This window comes from Phacochoerus africanus, chromosome 4 (assembly GCF_016906955.1).
Source record: "Phacochoerus africanus isolate WHEZ1 chromosome 4, ROS_Pafr_v1, whole genome shotgun sequence".
In the NCBI taxonomy this organism is placed as follows: domain Eukaryota; kingdom Metazoa; phylum Chordata; class Mammalia; order Artiodactyla; family Suidae; genus Phacochoerus; species Phacochoerus africanus.
Window position 1 is genome coordinate 56,438,632 of NC_062547.1, and position 16,662 is coordinate 56,455,293.

Genomic DNA, 16,662 nt, shown 5'->3' on the forward strand with positions numbered 1-16,662 from the left:
TACTAGAAAGCTCAGGCAAGAGAGCATTTTCAGTAAATAATTACAATTTTTTAATTATTACAGAAGCTATTGTATTATTTTATACTAAAACAAAACAAATATTTGTTGCAGTAGAGAATATCAGAGAATCATTATCATTCACCATAGAGTACTCAAAAAATGGCTTTAAAAACTTTTGAAATTTTGAAATATCTAGAAGCATAGAATAAAATAAAATTAGTTTGAAAGATCAGCAATAGAAAATCATATTCTTTTCATGTAAAGTGTCAAAAAATTTAAAAACAAAAAATTTTAACATGAATTTACCTTATAATTCAAAAAACAGTGATAAAATGACTGGACAGGCATTTGAAATGTAAAGCCACTTCTGGCCCTTTTTCAAAGTTCACACATTACCAGAAATTTGAGAGGAATCACTAAAATGCCATTAATTAAATTTATATTTAAGATTAAATTCATAATTATATGAAATGATGTTGGATGGATCTATGTTTTGAAATAGATTTATAAGATAAATCTTTTAGGAAAACAATTCTCCTTGATTATCATTACCTCAACCTGTGCTAAAATTTATATCTTGATATAATTAATCAGAAAATATGCCTAATGTTTTTACAACTTATAAACACCCCAATCACCTTAGTAACTTAAGCAGAAAAGTTCTTTTAAAGTTAAAAAAATAAATAAAATCATCTAATATTAATTTCAACCTAGCTTTTATTGCCAGTGGCTGCACTGGTGGAGAATGAAGTTTTTAAAGTATAAATTTTTATAAAAATAAATTTGGAGAAAAGTGAGGTCCCAAAATCTTATACTCAATAAAACTATCACACAATAAAATATAACAATTAAGTGTATATAAACCTATGAAACAAAATATTGTTTGTAATATTTATTGCATTTTATAATCAATAAGTTAATTTTGAAAAAAATGCAATTATTTGAGCACCAATAATGGCACATATTTCTGATTTCTGAAGATGAGGCATTATATTTTCATTTATGCTCTGCTCTGCAAATTATGTGGAATATGATCCTTCTTCTCCATGCCACAAGAGGTAATATCATCACTTGAGCTGATGACTTAATGGATAATGTGTTCAGACCTGTTCAGAAAAGTGACTAAACCATAGCATGAATACCTAAAATTGCTTCGTAAAATTAACTTTCCCCAGACCGTTTCATTAGAATTAAAAAATGTAGTGGAGGGAATACAATCTCATTTTAGAAACAATGTAGCAAGAGTTCAGTGGTGACAGGAGGTAAAAATGATGTATGCTGAGTGCTGAGGATGGTTGCAAGAATGTGGGGGTATTTCTAATTTCCACTAATTAGATTAAATATTAACCCATTTGTTATATTGTTAATCACACAATTTCCTTCATTTCTGTTGGCCTCTCCAAGTCTTTGATGTTGATCCTCTGAATTAGCTAATATTAAAAAACTTCCTGGCAGTCCCATTTTGGTGCAGTGTAAGTGAATCTGACTAGCATCCATGAGGTTGTGGGTTCAGTCACTGGCCTCAATCAGTGGGTCAGTTGTCCACCATTGCCGTGAGCTGTGGTGTAGGTCACAGACATGGCTCAGATCCCACATTGTTGTGGCTGTGGTGTAGGCCCGCTGCTATAGCTCCAATTCGACCCCCTAGCCTGGGAACTTCCGTATATGCCATAGGTGCTGCCCTAAAATGACCAAAAATAAAAATGAAAATAAAGAATAAAATACTTTCCTAAACACACCACACTAAAAGAAACCGAAATTTGTCACATTTCACGCAGAAAGAAATAAGGATTACAAAATTCCTGATGAAGTCTCAGTTAAACTTATTAAATAAAATTTCCCTATATGGAAAGAAATGAATGTTACTGATCAAATAGGTTGATTATGAGAAGAACAAATATTTGTTGACATTTAAATTGATCCAGACATTCAAAAAAATATTTTAGACATATTGGAAAATAGATAAAAAATAGTAGAAATGTTATGCTGAATGGAAAATTCAGTTATAGCGTTTCCGTGTTATTTATTACATGCCAAAAACCATTTTATTGTTGACTATATGTCAGCAAAAATTAAAAGCATTTGAAATTGATGGAGAAAATCATTATTAAAAATAATGTTATAAAATCTTTATCCATGTTATATGTATGTCTACATGCATGTATATATTATAAGAAAGAAAATTTTGTTGATATATGATTATCAACAAAATTCTTCCTTTATGGATTAATTTTACTCCTTGCATTTAATGATAAAATAATATTTTTAATTACTATACCCTGATAAATGGATGTTTATACAACTGCTGGTACTCATGCAAAAACTTTGTCTACATTTTCACAGAACAGATTCTTTGAATTACTATTTTCAGGGCCTCTATCACCTCATTGTTTCTCAGGCTATAGATAAGAGGATTGAGCATTGGGGTCAGAATGGTGTAGAACACAGCCAGAGCTTTGTCCTCTGTTGGCACATGAAGAAACTTGGGGCATAGATAAGTATAAACAAAGGGTACAGAATACAAAGTCTCAACAGTAAGGTGGGCACTACAGGTGGAGTAGGCCTTTTTCTTCCCTTCATCTGAGTTCATGCAATAGAGAGCAAGGAGAACACAGCCATGGGAGCATGCAACACCAATGAAGGGGAACAGAAGGAAGAGGATGGTGCTCACAAACACTCTGTACTCGTGGATCCAGGTGTAAACACGGATCAAAGTAAACATGGCTGGGACATCACTGAAGAAATGATTGATGGCCCTGGATTGGCAATAAGGGATATGGAGGTATATATAGTGTGGGCACAGGAGTTGATAGAGCCCATTTTCCAAGATCCCATTATCGTAGATATGCACACAGTCTTCTGCTGATTCTGATGGAATAGTGAAGAGGAAAGTAAATGGCCACATGATGATCATAAGTCATAAATGTCAAGAGCGATGCTTCTGCACCTCCAAAAGTCAAGAAGCAGCTCTGAACTCCATACTCGATGAAGGATATAGGCTCGTTTCCAATAAGATAGTTGTAGGCCATTTGGGAGATTTAATTCTGGTCCATGAAAGAGAGCTGACTGAATAGAAAATACATGGATGTGTGGATTTGGGTGTCAAGGATGATGAGACAAATCATGTAGAGGCTGCCAAACAGAGCCATTAGGAAAATGAGAACAATGAGAATAAAAAGAAACATGCCAATTCTGACAGGGGGTAACAACCCCAATAAAATGAAATCTCTTGTTGTTGATTATAATTTTCCATGTGGAATTCATATAATTTTTCCTAAAGAGAAACACATGAACAATTCAAATTTAAAATAATAAGCTATTTTTGTTTTATTTTGGAATATTATTTAAAACTTTACAGTTCTGAAATGAAAATTTGAACTTACCTATGTCAGATAATTTGTAAAAGACACCATTTTTTATCCAGAGATTAAAATTAGAAAATGCAAACATTTTGGCCAAAGTTTTTTCCAGGAAATCTTTAAAATTATAGAAAAAAATTGGCGGCATTGAGATAAGTATGTTTTACTACCCTACACAAACACAACTAACCACAGAATTAGATTTGGTACTTAAAATATTTTCATGGGAAATCAGGTAAATGCATACATTATAGGATTCTATTATGAACAATTGGTTATTACCATTAATGTAAGATTTTTCTTTCATATTCAAAGCCTAAGTCTCATCTCAAAATTTGCAGTAGCCTTTCAGCCAATGTTTTGAACCTATTTTTCTTTCTTGAGGTTTATGTGCTCAGAAATGTCAAATTAAGCTTCTCTGTAGTCAAGTGACATTATTTGATTTTTCTGTTGTGAAATATAGAATGAATCCTACATGTCAAGTACCACTTACACATATTTTCTTCTGCATCCCAGTGAGTTTTTGAATGTTGTAGAAGTTGACCTTTGCCTGAATAAGTATAAACCACACACTCATTGCTTTGATAAATCCATGCAAGCTCTCTTAAATAGCATATATTTTATGTTTCTCTACTTCTTTAACACTTATATGATACATTTTGCTTTATAGAACTTTTTCTACTCATTACTTTTTCCTTTTTTTTGTGCTTAAAAATCTTCAATTATAGATTATTGTTTAAATGTAAGTACATATGTTTAAAACATCTCCCTGTTAAAACCTACTTCCATGATGGTAACTATATGTATATGTCATGAATTAAAAGAGTTCCCTGAGGAGATCCCATCGTGGCTCAGTGGTTAACGAATCCGACTAGGAACCAAAAGTTGCAGGTTCAATCTGTGGCCTTGCTCAGTGGGTTAAGGATCCAGCACGGCCGTGAGCTGTGGTGTAGGTTGCAGATGTGGCTTGGATTCCATGTTGCTGTGGCTCTAGCATAGGCCAGTGGCTACAGCTTCGATTAGATCCATAGCCTGGGAACCTCCATGTGCCACGGGTGCAGCCCTAGAAATGACAAAAACAAACAAACAAAAAAGAAGAGTACCCTGAGCCTAAACTACAATAAGAGATGTAATAATTTAGGACCCTTGAATAAAGGAATTTGGAAAAAGGAAATGGTCAGTTACATAAGTGGAAAAAAATGACATCTTAAGAGCCTTCTTCATGGAGGTGGGAGGAGGAATTCACCATAGAAATTGTAAATGAACAACCTTTATAAATACATAGTGTTTTAGTTTTAAATATTGTAGATCCAAATTTTACCAGACATTTAAGATAGTCTGCAGCATAAAATAGGAAGATGCCCACATGTGTCCATGCATGGACACACACATGAACAAAAATACATCTTCATATACACATATAGAAACAAATATACATTGAGGTAGTATGACTGGAAAATGTAGAAAATACATGTTTTTTAAAATAGTACTTATATCCTCAAATATGTTGAGACATTATCATTCCACTATATAAATATTTTAGATATATAAAAGAAAGTATCAGGTAACTATCTCTTACATATTAAAGAATAATAATTGATGAAAGAGTAAGTAAAAATTTCAGTGACAAAATGGAAAAGTATCTATCCGAAATAAAAATAAAGAAAAAAAAAGAGAAGGATTGCCAATTTAAATGAATAGAAGAATTAGAGAATTAACATAAGAGAACCAATGTATGGTTATTATAAGTTCTATAAATTTATACAGAAAATAATGAAGTTAACAATCCTAAAAAAATTATAATTGATATATATGAACCACAATATTCAAAGTGCATGGTTAGAACATAGAAAAGTAAATAAGAAATATTTTATTGAAAACATTTTCGGAGTTCCCGTCATGGCACAGTGGTTAACGAATCCAACTAGGAACCATGAGGTTGCGGGTTCGGTCCCTGCCCTTGCTCAGTGGGTTAACGATCCGGCGTTGCCCTGAGCTGTGCTGTAGGTCGCAGACGCGGCTCGGATCCTGCATTGCTGTGGCTCTGGCGTAGGCCGGTGGCTACAGCTCTGATTCGACCCCTAGCCTGGGAACCTCCATATGCCGCGGGAGCGGCCCAAAGAAATAGCAAAAAGACAAAAAAAAAAAAAGAAAACATTTTCTTCAAAATTCTAAATGTCTCCTTGAGAAAATCTGTGAATATTCTAAATATTGCCTATCAATATATGGTCATAAAAGTGTCTTGACCAAGAAAATAATAATGAGAACTATTTATATGAAATGCTAACTAAAATATCATTATATTTAAGAACAATTCATATTTTTATTTTATTTTATTTTTGTCTTTTTTTAGGGCTGCACCCACGGCATATGAAGGTTCTCAGGTTAGTGGTCTAATTGGAGCTATAGAGGTGAGGCTATACCACAGCCACAGCAACACCAGATCCAAGCTGCATCTGTGACCTACACCACAGTTCATGGCAACACCAGATCCTTAACCCACTGAGCAAGGCCAGGGATCGAACCTGCAACCTCATGGTTTCTAGTTGGATTTGTTTTTGCTGCACCATGATAGGAACTCCCATATTTTTATATTTTAGCTATATATACCAGTCAATAGAAAAATGCTTTTGCCACCTCAGACTCAAAGTGATGTGTAGCTATATTGAAAGGATGGGGAATGAGAAAAGGAGGAAGAGGTGATGGAATGTGGGATGAGGGGAACATTCCATCCACAGTGGCTAGAGCAAGAGTTAAGTGAAGGTATTTGATATTTAGTATTTAAGCATTGGAAGATAAGCATATTAGTAAAAAAGTATATGATTAGAGGGAAAAACGTGTTAAAATATTTTAAAATATTTGCCTTGTGGATCCAGAATAGTGGGATATAAAACAATTGTTTTTTTCCTGTGGGCTACTGAGAGTATGTTCTCACTTTAATTAAATAAAATATTAAAGGCATGTAAAACTGATGTCACAATTAAAAATTGAACTTGATAACTCAAAATTAACATTATAATCAATGGGGTTCCCAATGTGGCTCAGCAGAAATGAATCTGACTAGTAACCATGATAATATGGGTTTGATCCCTGGCCCTGCTCAGTGGATTAAGGATCAAGCATTGCTGTAAGCTGCATAAGACACTTCGAATTCCCATAATTTGTGTTTAACACAAAACAAAACAAAAAAATGGAGTACTAAAGGTTAGTTACCTGGACTGTTTCTAGAAGCTATCCTTTCTAGGATATATTCTAGAAAGAGAGAGAGAACAAGAATGAGAAGTAATATTAGCTATTATTTTTTAACTTCAATATATATTACATTTTATATTTTGAAATATCTAGCTGTAATTTCTTTTTTTTTCTTTTTATATTTTTGTCTTTTTAGGGCTACACTTGCAGCATATGGAAGTTCCCAGGCTAGGGGTCCAATAGGAGTTGTAGCCTCTGGCCTACGCCAGAGCCACAGCAACACGGGATCCAAGCCATGTCTGTGACCTACACCACAGCTCATTGCAACACCGGATCTTTAATACACTGAGTGAAATCAGAAATCCAAGCCTCATGGATGCCAGTATGGTTTGTTAACCTCTGAGCCATGACGGGAACTCCCCCAGATTTATAATTTCTAAACTGTGTTTAGAAAGAGTGGAGTCATGCAGGTAAAAGGAAGAAACAGGAAGCAACAGTAACATTACCATAGATGCAAGATAACCACTCTTCATCTTGCAAGACAAGAATAGCTGGAGAAAATGTTAAATTGTAACAATGTAACCTATCTTCCCTGTTTCTTACTCCCTCACTGAACCTGTGCTAAAATTAGAATGTGTTAAAAATATAAACTCCCCCTTTCCCTATATATCTAGCTTCTCCATAAGTGTGGGGAACCAGAGTTCTCTCTGCTCACTGCTCCTGAATACTCAGGCGATTGATAAACCTGCTTTAAATCTCATTGCTCCTATCTCTGCCTCCTTCTCTCACCATTTCTAACATAGTTGGTGCCAAAATCTGGGAGGGTTACCTGGCCCTCCTTTTCAATTTCTTGGCCTCCACAAACACTCTCAGACTTGAAGGGACAACTGAAGATAGCAGCCAGGACTACTCTCTGGGGTGTTCTGAAGGTCCTGGGGGAAAGTAGTTTAAGCCCGAAAGGGTGGAAGCCTCCCCTACCCAACCTAAGAGTGCCTGTGTGTGCATGAGATGTGTCATGGATGTGAGTGAGTGCAGAGTCCCAATTTGTGGCTCTGTTTATGCCCCTTGGTGACTTCTTTTGGTATAAGGCAGTCCTTTTGGACCCGGCTGGGCCAGGAGACCTAGTCAGGGGTTTATACTGACCTGCCAGTAGCTAAGAAGCACAAACTGGGGCTTCCCGTGAGGGAGATGGCCAGAGACAGATGAAACAATTCTGTAAGTAGTGAATGACCCCCCTCTTCCTCCCCTTGAGACCAAGGATCTGAGATCTCAAGCATCTTCCTATGATTTCTGCCTCCTTCCAACCAACACTGGTCGCAGCTGTCAGGGGAAAGTGAGTGATTCACAATTTTCATTTCTCTCATTTTCACATTTCCCTCAATTTCACATTTTCCCCATCATTTACAATTTCCTCATTTTCTTAGCCCAAGCATATTTCCCCCTCATTTACTTTTTTTGTTATTTCCCTAATACATTTTTTTTCTACTGTACAGCATGGTGACCCAGTTACATATACATGTATACATTCATTTTTTCTCACATTATCATGCTCCATCATAAGTGACTACACATAGTTCTCAGTGCTACACAGCAGGATCTCATTGCTAATCCATTCCAAAAGCAAGAGTCTGCATCTATTAAACCAAAGCTCCCAGTCCATCCCACTCCCTCCCCATCCCCCTTGGCAACCACAAGTCTCTTCTCCAAGTCCATGCATTTGTTTCCTGTGGAAAGGTTCATTTGTGCCATATATTAGATTCCAGATAAAAGTGATATCAAATGGTATTTGTTTTTCTCATTCTGACTTGCTTCACTTAGTATGAGAGTCTCTAGTTCCATCCAAGTTGCTGTAAATGGCATTATTTTGCTTTTTTTTGGTTGAGTAGTATTCCATCATGTATATATACAACATCTTAATGCATTCATGGACATTTAGGTTGTCTCCATGTCTTGGCTATTACGAATAGTGCTGCAGTGAACATAAGGGTGCATGTAACTTTTTAAGGAGTTTTGTCTGGATATATGCCCAAGAGTGGGATTGCTGTGTCATATAGTAGTTCTACATTTAGTTTTCTGAGGTACCTTGTTACTGTTTCCACACCAAATCCAGCATTTGTTATTCATGGATTTATTAATGATAGCCATTCTGACAGGTGAGGTGGTATCTCATAGAAGTTTTGATTTGCATTTCTCTAATAATTAGTGATGTTGAGCTTTTTTTTATGTGCCTGTTGTCCATCTGTATATCTCCTTTGGAGAAATGTCTATTCATGTATTTTGTCCATTTTTCAATTGGGTTGTTAGCTTTTTTGCTGTTGAGCTGTATAAGTTGTACAATTTAGAGATCAATCCCTTGTCAGCTGCATCGTTTGAAACTATTTTCTCCATAGGTTGTCTTTTTTTGTATGATTTTCTTTACTGTGGAAAAGTTTATAAATTTGATTAAGTCCTATTGGTTTATTTTTTATTTCTGTTGCCCTACAAGTCTGACCTAAGAAATCATTTGTAAGGTTGATGTCAGAATATTTTGCTTATGTTCTCTTCTAGGAATATGCATGTGTCCTGTAGTACATTTAAGTCTTTCAGCCATTTTGAGTTTATTTTTGTGCATGGTGTGTGAGGGCGTGTTCTAATTTCATTGATTTGCATGAGGCTGTCCTGTTTTGCCAGCACCATTTGCTGAAAAGACTATCATTTCCCCATTTTATATTCTTGCATACTTTTTAGAAGATTAATAGACCATAAGTGTCTGGGTTTATATCTGGAATCTATTCTGTTCCATTGGTCTGTATGTCTGTTTTGGTACAAGTATCACACTGTCTTGATTACTATGGCTTTGTTATGTTGCATAAAGTCTGGGAGAGTTCTGCCTCCTGCTTGGTTTCTGTTCCTCAGAATTGTTTTGGCAATTCTGGGTCTTTTATGGTTCCATATAAATTTTTGCATTGTTTGTTCTAAATCTGTGCAAAATGTCATAGGTGATTTGATAGGGATTGCATTGAACCTGTAGATTGCTTTATGTAGTATGGCCATTTTTACAATATTAGTTTTTCCAACCCAGGAGCATGGCATATCTTTCCATTTCTTTGACTCCTCTTTATTTTCCTTGATTAATGTTTTATAGTTATCACCATATAATCTTTCACCTACTTGGCCAGGTTTATTCCCAGTTATTTAATTTTTGGGAGGGTGATTTTAAGGTTATCATATTTTTATTCCTTTTGTAATACTTAATTGTTTGTGTACAGATGCAACCAATTGCTGTTTTTTTAATGCAACTGATTTCTCAAAGCTAACATCATATCCTACTACTTTGCTGAATTCTTTGATCAGTTCAAGTAGTATTTGTAGAGTCTTTAGGTTTTTCAATAAATATTATCATGTCATCTGCATAGAGTGACAATTTAACTTCTTTTCCAACTTGGATAACTTTTATTTCTTTTATTTGTCTGATTGCTGTGGCTAGGACATCCAATTCTATGTCAAATAAGAGTGGTGAGAATGTGCTACCTTGTCTTGTTCCAGATTTTTTGCAGGAAGCATTTCAGCTTTTCTCCATTGAGTATTATATTTGGTGTGGGTTTGTTATAAATGGCTTTTACTATGTTAAGGTATGTTCCCTCTATACCCACTCTGGTAAGAGTTTTTATCATGAATGGATGTTGGACTTTTCAAATACTTTTTCTGCATCTAATGAGATGAGCATGTGGTTTTTGACTTTTCTTTTATTAATATGTCATGACATTGATTCCTTTTCATATGTTGAACCACCCTTGTGCACCTGGGAAGAATACTACTTTGTTGTGTATAATCTTTTTTATATGTTGTTGAATTTGGTAGGCTAAAATTTTTTTGAGAATTTTTGCATGTATATTCATCAAAGATATTGGCCTATAACTTTCTTTTTTGGTAGTATACTTGTCTGTTTTGGGTATTAGGGTGATTGTGACTGCATAGAATGTCTTTGGGAGTGTTTTTTCTTCAATCTTTTCGAAAAGTTTAAGAAGGATGGGTGTAAGTTTTCTGTATATTTGGTAGAATTCTTTTGTGAAGCCATCTGGTCCTCGACTTTGGTTTGTAGGGATTATTTTTATATTACATATTCAATTTCATCTCTAGTGACTGGTCTGTTCACTTGATCTATTTATTCTTGATTCAGGTTTGGTGGCTGTAATTACATAAAAACTTGTCCATTTCTTCTAGACTGATTTAAATGTTATGTTAAGTTATGCTGTACAGAAAAGTGACTCTGATATGTATATGTGTGTGTGTGTGTGTGTGTGTGTGTGTATAATTTTGCTTATTCTTTTCCATATGGTTTATCACAGTCTATTGAAAATAGTTCCCTGTGCTATAGACAAGAACCTTCTTGTTTTTCCATTCTACATATATACTAATTTGCTTCTGCTAATCCTTGTCTCCCAATCCTTCCCTACCCTGCCCCACCAGCAACTTCTAGTCCATTCTCTATGTCTGTGAGTCCATTTCTATTCATAGATGTGTTCATTTGCTCCATGTTTTGGATTCCACATATAAATTATATCCTGTAGTCTTTGTCTTTCTCCTTCTGAGTTACTTCACTTTATGTTGATTTCTAGGGCCATCCATGTTGCTGCAAAAGGCATAATTTTAATGTTTTTTTTTTATTAATGAGGAACATTCCATTGTATATATGTCATCTTCTTCATCCAGTCCTCTGTTGATGGACATTAGGTTGTTTTCATGTCTTGACTATTGTAAATATTGCTGCTTTGAACATAGGAGTACATGTATTTTTTGAATTAGAGTCTTCTCAGGGTATACGCCCAAAAGTAGGATTTCTGGATTTTATGTTAGTTTTATTTTTAGTTTTTTTGAGGAACCTCTGTAATGTTTTCTGTAGTGGCTGCACCAGTTTACATTCCTACCAACAGTTTGAGAGGGTTCCATTTTCTACATAAAAGGGATTTTAGCACCTCACTCAAATGAATGAACAGATCATCCAGAGAGAAAATCAATAAGGAAACATAGTCCTTAAATAATACATTAGACCAAATGGATTACACAGAAAAACACCCCCCACACACACACCACACACACACACGTGCACACACACACACGCGCACACACACAACATTCAATTCAAAGACAGAAAAATATACTTTCTTTTAAAGTATATGTAGAATATTCTCCAGGAGTGATCACATACTAGGCAACAAAAAAGTTTTGGTAATTGAGGAAAATTTAAATCATATTCAACATATTTTCACACCAAATTCTATGAGACTAGAAATCAACTAGTTAAAAAAAAAACTGCAAATAAGAGAAACAGTTGAAGACTAAATAATATGCTACTAAACCAAAAATGGATCACTGAAGAAATAAAAATAAAAATTAAAAAAAACAGTACCTGGAGATAAATGAAAATGAAAGGACAGTCATCCTCAATCTTGGCAAAATCAGTTCTAGGAGGGAAGCTTATAGTGTTACAAGCTTACCTGAGGAAAAAAGAAACACCTCCCATAATCTAAACTTACATGTAAAGCAAATAGAGAGAAAATAACAAATAAAATTTGTGGATGGAAGGAAATCTTAAAGATCAGAGCAGAAATAAATGAAATAGACATTTTTAAAACAGAAGATATAAATGATACTATAATCTGGTTCTTTGCAAAGCTAGAGAAAATTGATAAACTTTTAACCAGACTGATTGAGAAAAAAATGGAGAACACCTAAATCAATAAAATCAGAAATGAAAAAGAGGAAGTTAAAACCAATACCAAAGAAACATACAGGATCATAGTAGACTCTGTAAGCAACAATACCCCAATATTACATTTGGACTACCTAGAAGATATGGACAAATTTGCAGAAAGGCACAATCTCCCAAGACTAATTCAGGAAAAAAAAAAACAAGGAGAATAGTAGAAAACCAAACACCAGTAATAAAATTGAATCAGTAATTAAAATTCTCCAAAAAACAAATGTCCAGAACTAGTTGGTTTCATGGGTGAATTTTACCAAACATTTAGGGAAGAGTTACCATTTATCCTTCTGAAAATATTCAAAAAAATTGCAGAGGAAGGATTACTTCTGAATTCATATCCCTAAGTCCAAACGCTATCCTGAACATGTTCCATTTGGTAACCATAAGTTTGATTCCCAGATCTGTGAGTCTGTTTCTGTTCTGCAGGTAAGTTTATTTTATTCTTGTTTTTTTGTTTTTTTGATTTGTTTTCACATACAAGTGACATCATATGATGTTTCCCTTTTGCTGTCTAACTTCACTAATTACGATAATCTTTAGGTTGATACTTGTTGCTTCAACTGGCATTATTTCATTTTGTTTTATGGTTGAGGAATATTCCATTGTATATATGTATCATATTTTTTTAATAAAGCATAGGTACCACATATGATTTATCCATTCCTCTGTTGATGAACATATAGGGTGCTTCCATGTAGAGTGCTGCAATGAACATCAGGGTCCATGTAGCTTTTTGGATTATGGTTTCCTCTGGATAGATGTCCAGGATTAATGGATGATAGGGTAGTTCTATTTTAAGTTTTTTGAGTAAGATCCATACTGTTTTCCATAGCTGTTATAACAACTTACATTCTCATCAACAATATAATCAGGTTCCCTTTTTTGTGGACTACTCTTCAGCATTTATTGTTTGTAGACCTTTTGATGATGGGCATTCTGGCTGGTATAAGGTGGTACCTCATCATAGATTTGATTTGCATTTCTCTAATAATTAGTGATGTTGAATGTCTTTTCATGTGCATTTTTGGCCATCTATGTGTCTTCTTCAGAGAAATGTCTATTTAGATTTTCTGCCCATTTTTAAAAATTTTCTTTTTTTTATAATGAGCTGCAGGGGGTATTTGTATATTTTAGAGATAAGTCCCTTGTCAGTGGCTTCATTTGCAAATATTTTCTCGCATGCTTTGGGTTGCCTTTTCATTTCATTTATGGTTTCATGGGCTGTGCAAAAATTTTAAGTTTAATTAGGTCCCACTTGTTTACACTTGTTTATTTTTGTTTTTATTTTCATTAATCTAGGAGATGAATCCAAGAAGGTATTGTTGCAGTTTATGTCAGAGAGTGTTCAGGCTATTTTTTCCTCTAAGAGTTTTGTAGTATCCAATCTTACATTTACTTCTTTAATCCATTTGGAATTTATTTTTTTTATGGTGTAAGAGAATGTTCTGTCTTCATTCTCTTATGTATAGCTGTTCAGCTTGCCCAGTATTGCTTATTGAAGAGACTGTCTTTTATGCATTGTATATTGTTTCATTTTTCATTGTATATTAGTTGGTTATAGGTGAATGGGTTTAATTCTTGGCTTTTTATCCTGTTCCTTTGGTCTATATTTCTGTTTTTGTGCCATTACCATACTGTTTTGTTGACTGTAGCTTTGTAGTTTGGAAGTAAGGGCACCTGATTTCTCCAGCTACATTTTCTTTTTTAGGTTGCTTTGGATATGTGGGGTATTTTGTATTTCCATACAATTATTGTTGTTGTTGTTCTATGACTATATTACAGAGGCTGTCCCACAGGAGTGAGTGTTCCAAACCCCATGTCAGGTTCCCCAGGCTAGGGGTGTGACATGGTAAAGAGGAGCCCTTGGAGAATTAGACATTTAAGATCATTATGGCCTGAGCACAGAAAATCCACAAGACTGAAGAAAAAAGAGACTATTCTTTTGGAGGGCATACACCGGTTTTCATGTGCACTGGGTCCCAGGGCAAAACAGGGACTCCATAGGAATCTGGGTCACACATGCGGGTATTGGAAGGTCTCCTAGAAAAACATGGGCCAGCTGTGGCTCACTGTGGGGACAGGAACTTGGAGGTGGAGTTTTCAGGAAATAATCATTCATGTGACATTCCCTGGAGGTGGCTATTTTGTAAAAATCTGACTCCACACATCAAGGCTAAGAAGTGCCAGGCCAAACAACTTACAGGTTGGAAAACAGTCCCACACATCATCAGACTCCCTAAAGTCCTCCTTGACACACAGGTAACTCTTACCACACTCACAGACAAAGCCCCACCTATCATAGGGACAAAACTCAGCTCCACTTACCAGTGGGCAGGCACCAGTCCCTCCAATCAGGAAGCTTGCCACAAGGGCCTGTAACAACTTTACCATTAGGTGGCAGAAGCAAGAGAGTCTCCAACCCTGTAGTTTAAAAAAAAGATATCACACAGAAAGCTAGACTAAATGAAACAGCAAAGAAATGTTAGACCGATAAAGGAACAGGAAGAATCCCCAGAAGAACAGCTAAATGAAGTGGAATTAAGCAACTTCCATGAAAATGACTTTAGAGTAATGATAGTAAGGGTGATCCAAGAACTCAGAAAAAAAATTGGAGGCAAATGTTGATAATTTACAGGAAACATTTAACAAAGAAAGAGAAGATTTAAAGAATAAACAGAGATATTTATGTTCAGAAATGTATGAACAACACAATGACTAAAATGAAAAAATCACTGGAAGGAACCAATAGCAGATTACAGGATGAAGAAGAACAAATAAGCATGGTGGCAGATAGGCAAGTGGGCATCACTGTTATGGAACAGAATAAAGAAAAAAGAATGTTTCTATTTTGTATATAGATTCATTTTTATTATATTTTCAGATTCCACATATAAGTAAGATCTTATAATCTTTCTCTGACTTACTTCACTTAATATGCTAATCTCTAGGTCCATCCCTGTTGTTTCACATAACAATATTTCATTTTTTATGTCTGGAGTAATATTCCACTTTACATCTGTCTATCAATATCTTTTTAAATCAAACATCTATTGGTGAGTGCTTGAGTTTTTCCATGCCTTGGCTAATGCAAATAGTACTGCTATGGACATTGAAGTAATGTATCTTTTTGAATTAAAATGTTCATATTTTCTGGATATATGCTCAGGACTGAGATTTGCAGAATTTTTCAGAATATGCTAATCAAATACTGGATTTTTGCTTATAGCAAAGAATGAATACTGCAGATCCCCCTCCCCCTTCCTTATCTTAGTTTTCCCTTCCCGTGATTTTATTTACCAAAGATCAACCATGGTCTGAAAATGCTAAATTGAAATTTACACAACTAAACAATTCATACATTTTAAGTAAGAGACCACATTCACATAACATTCTCTTCAGTCTATTGCCATAATTGTTCCATTTTTCTGTTACTTTTTGTTAATATCTTACTGTGCCTAATTTATAAATTATTATTTATCATAGGTATGCATGCATAGGAAAAAAAATTGTAAATAACATTGAGTATTATCTTTGGTTTTAGGCATCCACCGGGGGCATTGGACCATATCTCCATGGATAAGGGTCGGGGGTACTGTACCTTATTTTTTATCACAATTTATATATATATATGCGCATTAACATATATAATATATAGGTATTTTTATACATACTTCTTAAGTAACAAAGATTTCAAAACAAAGCATTTGATAAATTGATATTTTAAGTGGAGTTTATGAATAATTCTTACTTTTGAAACTTCCTGGAGAAGGCAAATTGGTAAATATGTTGGTATTGTTTTGCAATTTTATGTAATTGAACATTTTGTTTCCTTAACATTTATTCAATTAAACTGAGTAGGGGGTAGGAACAGAAATTGCTTATGCCCACTAGACTGTTGCTGGACTCTCTCTACATGATTTCGTCCATGCTGAGGTTCAGCCCTCTTCTTTAGACATAACAATAAAGAGTCAGGGACCCTGGTTGTGACAAGGAAGGGATGAATGTGTGCACACTCTGTTATGCAAAATTTTTTGCTTCATGTGTATGACAACATGGGTTGAGTATTTCCAAATTTTTTATTTTCCATATTTAGAAATCATGTTTATAGAAATCAAATGCTATTTTTAAATAAAGTAATAAATATTAATATTGATATTTATTTAATAACATCATAAACAAAATTCATTGAATATATGTTATTTACTTAATAATACTAATATATTTATTTTTTCCTATTACATTTAGATATAACTGATATAACATTGTCTTAGATTTAGGTGAAAAACAGGATATTTTGATATATGAATGTATTGCAAAAATATTACCAGAGTAATTTTAGGTATGTCTATCAGTGAACACAGGCAA

General features: G+C 34.5%; 1 pseudogene; it reads right to left on the reverse strand.

Annotated features, from left to right (window-relative positions):
- Positions 1 to 2,329: 2,329 nt before the first annotated feature.
- On the reverse strand, positions 2,330 to 3,253 carry LOC125124193 (olfactory receptor 2L5-like; annotated as a pseudogene).
- Positions 3,254 to 16,662: the final 13,409 nt, after the last annotated feature.